The 10,233-nt window shown below is 56.9% G+C and overlaps 1 pseudogene; it reads right to left on the bottom strand.

Moving 5' to 3' along the window:
• Positions 1-8,164: 8,164 nt before the first annotated feature.
• On the bottom strand, positions 8,165-9,614 carry LOC128069374 (heat shock transcription factor, X-linked member 3-like; annotated as a pseudogene).
• Positions 9,615-10,233: the final 619 nt, after the last annotated feature.

Raw genomic sequence — 10,233 nt, 5'->3', positions numbered from 1 at the left:
ACCCCACCCCACCCCACAATGAGCTGAAGAACCCCCACCCCCACCCCAAGGGAGCAAATGGGACTGGAGCCCTCCCTCACAGGTGCCCTCCATCCCAGGAGGCAGGGGAGCTCCCCACCCCGAGTTGTGGCAGGACCCACAGCACTACCAGCAGGAGAGCCAAGGAACCATGGGAAGAAGTGGTCACATACTGCTCGGCCACAAAGCAGAGCGAAGTCACCACACAACATAGGCTGAGCTCGCCGGGCTTGGTGATGGAGGAGACGGACGACACCTCCTTCCCCCCATTCCCACTGCCCAGGGACTGTAGTAGAGGTCACAGGGTTGTACTGAGTGGCCAGAAGCCAGGGGCCATGACAAGGGTTGCCACTGCCCAGGAGGCCAGATCCACAGAGTGGGGAAGGTGATCAGTAAAACATGGCCTCTTTGGGGCTCGATGGATGGGCAACAGATCAAGGTGCAGTCCAAAACAACACTGAGGCCAAGAGCAGCTGCCCCAGTAGACCGGTCAAGATCCCTCATTCAGGTTGGCCCCTGAGCCAGTTCTCAGATCTGGAACTGAGGAACAGGGATGGGGTGGGCCCCAGGGGAAGGACCACTGCAAACAGACACAGGAACAACCTCAGCCCCTCTCAAAAGGACCTTGGGCTCTGCGTCGGTGACCCCATGCAGGGAGGTGGGACCACCAGAGGGGTGGAAGTTGCCGGGCCCAGGGTCAACTTGACACTGATGTGAGAGACCCAGGTAATTCTGACTCTGCAGCCACTTCAGGACCACCCCCTGGGCTGGGGTTTCTGGGCACAGGCGGTCAAGGGGAAAGGAACACAGGGCCAGTCCCGAGGATTCATCAGTCTGTCTTGAGCTGGGAAAGCCTGGAATGCAGTATCCCCCAGAGCCAAGTGCAGTGCTTAGTGAGACATCTGTTGAAGAGTCCTTCAGAACCTGGGGGCACATGTTATGTGAGGGAAAAATGGTAAGGCCAAACAGAAACCCTGCATGAACTCCAGTGAGTAAGAGAGAAACACACAGAAAAAGAGGGGGGATACACGCCCCACTCATGAACCAGAGAACCTTCTCAGCTCTGGTGGTGCCTTATGGGCATCCTCTGCTCCTGACTTCTCACATCCTCTGGGTGCTTCGCCAAGTCACCATGGTGGGCACGCAAGTACTCAAAGGGTAGCTCGATGGGACTCCCACCCAGAGCATGAGAGTCCACTCACTAAAGTCCTCTCACCATGAGTATGGGATGGCAATGCACACTCGAGGCCGCCCTCCCTGCTCCTCGATCTCTCAAACAAAGCACCTGGACCCATTCAGTGGCCCTCAACCTGGTGTCCAGAAGCCCCCTCCAGTGCTGGGGGCCCTGGTGCCTGCGTTGTGGCCAACTTGCCCAGACAGAAGACAGTGAAGAGCCCATAGACCCCAGAGCTTGGGTGTGATGGAGACGCGCAAAGCAGCATCTCCAGCTCCCAGGTCAGATGTGATATAAAGGTCTGCGATGTGAATGTGAGCGGGTCAGCGCCAGAGTCTCAGGGAAGGTCCTGGGCAGTGTCCCATCCCCTGGGCAGGCAGCACCCTGAGAAGTGGCAACAAAGTGGCCACTCATGTCTTCTCAAGATATTGCAGTGAAACTGAGATGAAATAAAAACATGTCCAGTTCTCAGGCTGGCCCCTCGATCTGGGATGTATGGAGAGGGATGCAGCCAACAGGAGCTGCCCTGGGGACAGAGGGGAAGGTTGGCCAACCTCCTGGAACTATACTGCCATGCCTGGGCTTGTCCAGTGTGCGGAAGTCCAAGGCCCAGAACTAAAGCTAGGCAGGGACCAAGGGACTGACACGGACGTGAAGGAGCCCTCTCTCATGGGCAGAGTGCTGGATGCCAGGGCAGAGTCTCCTCTGGTACTATTCGGCCCAGGTGCCAAGCCTGGAGGTGGATGGCGGCCACCAGCAGGAGGGCCTGAGGGACACGCACTGACCTCTGGGGCACTTACAGCTCCAAAAGACCAGGTGAATACTGAGTCTGCCACTAGCCTTCAAACAGAAGAGGACAAATCTGAAACACAAACAACCAGGGCAGAATGAGCACCCAGACCCAAAAGGAGTGACCAAAAGTCAGCACAGAAAGGACACACAGCTTAGTGGAGAGATGAGCAACAGGCATTTCAGAGAGGAAACCACATTGGCCAAGGAGGACACGAGGGAAACTGAGAATCTGGGTCAAGCTCGTCCCAGGTCAGTGCTGCCCACAAATGCACAGCAGGAGCAACGTGGAACCCTCACCAAGCCTCAGAGACCCAGGTGGGGTGGGAGGCAGCACTCCCCATGGCTCGGTCCTCACATCTGGGCACGTGAGGAGAGCTGGGGCCAGCAGCAAGGAAGGGACAGGTGTGGAGAAATGCCACGGAGCAGGGCCTCACAGCTTCCCCATCAGCAGCCACACGTCATAGGTCTCCAGTTCACTGGGCAAGGTCTCGTTCAAAACCAGGATTTGGAGGTACAGCAGCAGCCCACAATCTGTTCAAAGGACCCTCCCTCATGATCTGAAACCACTACCGGGAGGTTCTGGGGTTTCTGGAGACAGCTGGTAACCACTCTTGGGGAGAGGAGCAGGGTGCCACCATGAGGGAGTTGGGTGTGGTGATCACTCGGGTTCCTGCAATGCTGAGGCCTCAAATCCAGGAGGCAGCCTCTGCTCCTCAACTTGTGCCTGGGAGGCTTCTGCAAGGAGAGAGCAGGCTGCTTGCTGGAAGAGAAAGCACTGCTTTGCCACTCAACATTCCCACGGCAGCAGCTGTGTGGGTGCCTGGCTAATGGGAACAGGGAGACACCGACCTTGCCTTCCTGGAACTCGGTGACCCTCGGGGGGGTCCAGACTCGTGCACAGCAGCCACAGCCTGGGAGGAAGAGGGGGGCAAAGACGGGCAGCAGGAAGATGCAGAGTGCCCCAGAACTCCCAGATGACAGCACCTGGCACCCAAGTGAACAGAGAAAGGAATGTTACTGTCATACCTGGAAGGAGGACAATAGGTTGTCAGGACAAGAGGAGCCAGTGGTCCAAGGACAAAACTGCATGAGAAAGTGTGGGGTCTTGGATGTGCTCTGTGCAGAGTGCAGGGCCAGCGCAGCTACCCAGAGTGTGGGGTGATGAGGAAGGAGACCTGAGACCACCGGAAGCCTCCCCCAGGGCACCACAGACAGGTTGGGACTTAAACAGGAGAGGGCTTGGCTGCACTTTAAATCCGGGGTTGACAAGGACCGAGTGCGTGTGGTGTGGCACAGAACCTATGGTGTACAACTGGAGGAGAAGAGACAAGAGGGGTCCAGGCAGGTGGGGAGCCTAGGCTGACCGCACTGGCCCCAGGCCATGAGGCCTGAGCTCAGCTACTAGCAGTGGGGACAGGGAAAGGAACATTTACTCTGATCAGGCACTTGGGAGGCAAGGAGACAGTAGGGAGGGCAGTGGTCAGGCGCAGAGTCAGGTGGCTGCCCTGGGTGGGCTGAGCCCCCGGATGAGAGCAAGAGTTCAGGAAATAGTTTTGAAGGTGAAGCTGTCTTTCTCCGAGACATCTCAGGTCCCAGGGGAAGCAGGAGACACAGTGAGGATTTTCCTTCTCATCTGCAAAAAAGACAAAGAAAAAAACAAAACAAAACAAAACGGATAGACTGTTGCTCAGCACTGGGCCAGCAGCCCCAGGGTGGCTTGGAGGGGAGCTGGCCTGGGCTTTCAGCCCAGAGATGGGGAACTCTGCCCAGAGGCCCCGCCTCTCACGGCTTCCCTGGCCCCTGAGGAACAGTATGAAGGTCAAATGTGATCGCTGTCACTTTGACTCTCACCAAGTCTCGGGGAGTGGACGCCTATGGCAAGGGCTCAAAAGGGCACAATCTGGCCTCCTCCAAGGAGGCACACAGGCCCAGCCTCCATGGGTTCCCTGGGCCCACAGCTCCATCCCTATCAGCTCTGCCCTGCTCCACCCCAGCCCAGCTCCCCAGGGGCACCACCCCACCCTGCCCCAGCCCCACCTCCTTCTCCAGAATCTCCTCCTCACCCAGGTCTTTCCCACACTTCAGCCCCAGACTCCTTGCCCTGCTCCTCCCACCTCCGCCCCTCTCTTCTGCCGGCTGCTCACTTCCTGATCCTCCTTCAGGTCTCGCTCCAGGCCGCCGGTCTCAAGGCTCCTTCCAGCCTAATCTTCCAGGCTCCTCAAGAGTGTGGAGGCTCCTATTTTGTCTCCTAATGGACAAGGCCAGCAAGGGAATGCGCCTTTGTTCCTACGTGCGTGCCTACATGAGGATGGGAAGCCATACACACCGGAAATCAGGGGCTTCAGTGCCTGTGGGCAGGACGGGACCAAGGCCAGCTTGCGCTTTCACCTGTCAGAGGTCTCAGGTGTCAGTGGCGGATCACTGTCCTGCCTGGTTGCCACAGCCCGGCCATCCCAAAGCGCCCATGACTCGCTCTGCTTGCAGGCAGGCGGGACCTGCTTCATATGCAGAAGGTACCTCCGGGCAGGCCCTCCAGGCTCTGCGACCAGGAGCACCTGCCAGGCAGCCAAACTGCACCTTCTGGTCCCCTCCACGGCCACAGTCCCTGCCCGCCATCCTTCTAAGTGTGTGTCCTGGCACTGCCCTGGGCCACATATGAAGGCATCCTTGACTTCCTTCCAGCCTCCTGCTTGTCCCTGGACTGTGACCTCATGCAAGCGCCACCTGACCCCGGCGAGCCAACCCCACCAGGCCCTGACTCTGCAGGGCTCAGCTGCTTGCCCGTGGTTCCCCTCCTGGTGGGGCCCAACCACGAGTCCATGGAGGATGGCCCACTGACTCGGCGGACCCCCAGATCCTTCCAGAGTGGTAGTGTGAGGGGAGAAGTCATTTTCTCTTGTTCCTTGTGGGGTCTCCTGGGTTGTAAATCACCATCACTCCTGGGGGATGGGTTTCTGTGCTGCGGGCTGAGGCATCATGGGGTCCCTGTCCCAGCCGCATGAGGATAGGCCAGCTGCTGTGATGAGCAGAACCCACCCTGAGGTAACCTGCACGTGTGTTTCACATTGGTTGGGCCCTCCTGGGTCCCCGTGGTCTGAGGCTGCTGCCCAGAAGAAAACTGTGGTGGCTTGTTGTCCAACATTGCTGTCTTGCTACAGGTGATTTTCTCCCTGTTGCTCTGGTCCTTGCGCAGGTGAAGACGCCCAGACAAGCAGGCAGAAGAGTGTTTTCTCCCCTGGCCACCAAGCAGGCACCCTCTGCTTTGAGAGGTAGGAGCGCTTGCAGCCCCTTCTTGCTCAGGGATGCCACCCACACAGCTGAGATTTGGTGGCGCCCAGGAGGGAGGGGTAGGGTTGGCTGAGACACTGACTGGTGGAAACTGGGCAAGCCAGGGATCCAGTCACACACCCCAGTAGAGGACATAGCAATGGCCATGCCCCAGGGGCCAGCCAGGCTCCCTGGTACCTAGCTCAGACCCACTGAAGAGGGTGACCCTTTGTCACCCAGCAGGTGAACAGAGATTCAGTGAGATGATGATGCTCTGGGCCAGCCAGTGTGTGAGGACGTGGCACCCTTGTCTGTGGTTTGGGGCGTGAACACAAGGGAAGCCTTTACAGAAGGCAGTTTGCTGGCATGTGTCAGCACCTCGGGTGTGTGCCCTGTGCCCCGGGCCTCCTCCTGCACAGCCCTTCAGTCAGTGAGTGTGTGGTCACATCGAGTGGCTCTATTGCCAGAATGAGTTTTCCCTTCTCTTCCATCAGGAGGGAAGTGTCAGTAACTTGTGGGACCCCCAACACTGGGAGGTGAAAACAGACAACGTGTAAGGTTGAAAACAGACACATGAAGTTGTGCAGACATGGAGGAGTGTGCCCGAGGTGCTGGGAGTGGAGAAGTCATCCCCCCTCTCCCCGACTACAGAGAGATGTCCGGATAGGGCTGACCTGTCTTCAATTGCTTGCAGTCGTGTCAGGGTCAGAGGCCAGGTGGCTCAAACCACAAACCCTGTTGATTTAGGAGGCCGGCAGCCAAGGTTGAGGTTGACAGAGAGTCTGTCCCATCTCTCCTCCCTCACTTCTGGGACATTGCTGGCCATGATGGGCATGTCTGGGCTTGGAGAGTTCTGCCTTCCTCTTCACCCCAGTTCTCCTGTATGCCTGTCTTTAAATGTGTCCTTTGTATGGGGACAGCCATCCTGTTAGAGGTGGGCCATCCTAATGAGCTCACTAGACCTCTATTAAGACCTTTCCTTTGTCTATAAGATCACACTGATGTGCTTGGGATTGAGACCCCAGCACTTGGATTTGAGGGGATATGATGTGACTCCTCACACCCTACAAAGGCGCTGAGGAACACACTGGAATGTTCCTAGGATGGAAGGAGGGTCCTCATGGCTGCTGGGGGTGGAGGGAATCCAGGGGCGAGGAGAGCAGGCTGCCAGGGTAGGAGCCACATCACGTGGGGCCTCATGGGCCTGCGAGAACTGTGACTCTGCTGTGCTTGGGGAAGGAAAGGCCCAGGAGACCCTGGGCTGATTGCCTCAGGGACCTTGTCCCCACCCTCACAGCCATGTGGAAACAGAGGCTCTGCGAGGTGTTGAGAGCCTGCTGAGGTTCCGGGCCATGGCTCTGCTCCTCCGCCTCTCCCTCACTCCAGTAAACAGGGACCCCCCTCTAAGTACAAGGATAGAAGTGAAGATGGATTGCCTGTAGTCAGGTCCCATGTAATCATGGGCTATCTCTCTATGCCTTGGCACCTCCTCAGCCGTGGAAAGATGTGACAGTAACGTAGCAGGTTCTCTGAGGTTTAAATTCTGTGATCCCGGCATGGTTCCATCCCAGGCCCTGGCAAGCACAGGGAGCGCACCCGTCACTGAAGTCCCTGCTCTCCTTTGTTCTTTCTGTAGGCTCTGGGCAGGGCCCAGGGCATCTGCTGACAGTGGAGGCAGTGGTGTGGGAAGGGCTGCAAGGAAGGTGCCTCCCAAAGGCTTGGGGAAGACACCTGGCAGTGCCGTCCAGGGTGGCCCCAGGGCCAAGGCCAGGTTGGTTAGCACAGATCTGCCCTCAGCAGGCCTAGAGTAACATGGGGGATCTTCAGAGCATGGGCAGTGATGGGGCTGGGACTTGAGGGGTGGGGTGGGGGTCGGGGGGAAGCCAAGCCCAGGACTGTGCCTGTCTGTGCAGAGAAAGGACCAGAGGCAGGCTACTGGGCTGCAAAGCCAGGGGGACCCACGTTCCCTCCTCAGTGCTCCCAGAGTTTCAGGACCCTCTGTCTTGGAACTCACCAAGTGCCTCTCTCCACCTGTCCTACCCTCCTTCCTGCCTTCCCCACAGACTGCATGTGATGGCCGGGTCCTCTGGGTCACCATGCCCCTGTCAGCAGACAGCGTGGAGATAGATGGAAAGATCCAGCCCTCTGTGACCCCCTCTTCTGTGTTACCAGGCTTGCAGGATACTTGGGCACTTGGGCCTCTGTCCAGACCAGGGCATTGTGTTGGACATGGTGCCTAGATCCTAAATACAACTATGAGGGCAGAGCAACAAGGGCTGGTGTTCAGCTTGTGGAAATCTTGTACTTGTCTTTGGGTTTGGTGTCATGTGTTTGCAAGGCCCTTGGCAGGTGGAGTGACCCTGATTTCCAGTGGGCCTCTTGGGGATGGCCCTAGATTGGGAGCTGGAGACACTCAGCTGCCGATCAGAAACTTGTGGCATCGTCGGTGGACCCAGGAGGAGCCCCTTCTGCTTCAGGGTGCATGACTCATGCAAGCTGACACTCCCATCATCAGGAGCCAGACTGTGTCTTCTGCTGTGTGACAGGCAAGGCCCAGGGACCCATCCGTCCTAGGCTGTCCTCAGCGCATGGCTTGGGAGCCACACTCATGGCTGAGCGTGTGAAATGCTGCCGTTTCAGATGAAAAGGGACCATGGGGACCAGACTGAGGCCTGCTTGGGGCGTGGGCTTCCAGCCTTATTGGGCTCACCCAGTGCCGTGTGTGAATAGCATAGACAGACAGAACACAGACTCACGCTTCTCATTCGATTCTTTATTTACTCCCATGTTGTTTTTGCAGTCATGATAGCCCATGACTCCAAAACAACAAAGTTTTGTTGTACTTTATTAGAGCTAGAAATAGATTTTTGCTTACAAGAGAATGCTTTTGTGTGTCCCTAGGGACCTGGCAGCTCAGGGATTGGGATTATCCTTGAACTGCTCACAGAGGGCACACGTGTAATCTGAGGACTCCTCCTCCTCCTCATCCGCCTCAGGGGCCTCACTTGGGGCCACAACTAAAATGGCCACCTTCACGATGGAATCATAGGTGTTGTACAAATTCATCACCGAACCATAATCTGGGTACCTTGGGGGGCTCTTGGGCAGTTGCCCTGCGCTGTCCCTTCCAGCAGTAGCCGGGGATACAGACATGGAATTCCTGGACATACCCTCTCCCGTGGGGCCACCCAGCTCCCTGGGGAGATGGTTTTCCTTGGCCTGCCTGGCTACACTGCCTATAAACCAAAGGCCACAAAACAGAAATGAGCAACGGCCGGGGATTCTGTGAACATTTGGGGTTCCCTTCTGGACCTTCTTGTCAGCCTCTTGGGTGGACTCATTGTGACGAAATCGAGGAGAGTATCTGGTCACCACCACTTGCTTCTTTCTCTTTGGGGCCGCTCTCGAGCTGGTGGTGGGCTGAGCAGTTGTTCTGGGGTCACCTTTCCTCTAGATGTTCTGCAGGAGCAGAGGCTTGTATCTCTGAAACTTGGAGTTGCGATAGATCTGAAAGGAAATGAATCACTTTAGCCACCGTGGGGGAGAATGGCCATTGCTCGCCACCCTCCTCCCCACCACCGTCACGGCCTTGGTTAAGTATGGAGATAAGGTCTCTTCGTTCCTGGCAGGTTATGAGGCCCTAGCAAGTGCAATCCCTAGAGCTCCCCCAGTGCTGGCTGTACTTGATGTGTTACTGGTGCTCCCTGACATCAAGTGGCCCCTCAGGGTCTGGAGTCACCCCTGTGGATCCTGTCTAGGGAATGGTGGAACAAGACAGGCCCTGCTTTCTCTTCTTTCCTTTTCCACCCTCTCATGAGAAAAATGCTCTCCTGGGAAATGAAACCTGTCCAGCACTCAGCTCATCGAGTCTAGTCTCCCCAGGGCTCTCTACATTACCATCATCCTCTTCTTTCCTGCAGAGCAACCTGAAGGGCAGATTTTACTGAACATACAGGTTCAGTTTGTGAATGAAAGTCTTAATGCTGTCTGTCGAAGATCCTGTCTGTGCCCCTACGCTGGAAGACCTCCATCTGGAAGAGATCTGCCTCGATGACCACCATGTGTCCCTCATCGTTCCAGTGCACAGAGGTGAAGGCCACATTCTCCACGATCATCCAGAGCTTCCTTGGGAAGGACAGCCTGAGGAGGGCATTGTTCTCTTCCTCATTGGCTGTTTCTGGGTTCAGGCCCTGTCGGGGTGGGTTGTTGGGAGCCCAGGTCTGGACTTTCAGGTTGGTCCCATAGCTTCTCCAGAGCCTCCCCTGAATCCACGTTTGGATCTGGGGAGACCTGCTGTGGCCTCTCCATCAGTTGATGGGGCGAGCGGGGCTGTGCATGTCTCGTTGGAACTCTGACTAACCATGAAGCCAGTCTAGCTCAGGAGCATTCACCACCCAAGCAGTGAACGCTCATGGCAGAAGGGCCTCAGACCACGGTCAGGGTGCCCAATAAATACTGTCTGGAGATTCTAGAATCTCGGCTGTGGGCCATGCAGCCAATTAAGTGGTCGGCTTCCTTAATTCCTTTGTGATATCACAGAGGTGATGTGGAGAGGCAGCCCTGGCCCAGTGTTGGGGAGCGGGGGATGGGAAAGGAGATGTGATCCCCAGCTTGTCTCTTCACTGAAAGTACAGAAAAGTATGTTTCAGGTTTCCTGAAAAGGCTTCCATCTGCTGCCAGGCTCCTTGTTTCAGGAGGCCAGGCCCTGGATGGGTTGACAAATGTGCTCCTGGCTTCACCCCCCTCCCTAGTAATGGGCAGACCTGTGGCTGGCTGTTCAGAGCCAGGCCCTGGTGAGTCCTAGCTCGGCTAACACTGAGAGAGACTCCAGGCGTCAGATGGGACCCTGGCGGCTGTCCCTCCCAGAAGATGGGGTCCAGAGTGTCCTGGTTGGCCTAGCCTGAGTTGGTGGGTCCCCCGTCCTTCCTCCTCTTCTGGCTTTGGCCTCCTCCATTTGGTGCTGCTGGTTGGTAGGTTGTGTT

Source organism: Budorcas taxicolor, chromosome X (assembly GCF_023091745.1).
Source record: "Budorcas taxicolor isolate Tak-1 chromosome X, Takin1.1, whole genome shotgun sequence".
Classification (NCBI taxonomy): Eukaryota; Metazoa; Chordata; class Mammalia; order Artiodactyla; family Bovidae; genus Budorcas; species Budorcas taxicolor.
This window is presented reverse-complemented; position numbering and strand designations above follow the sequence as displayed.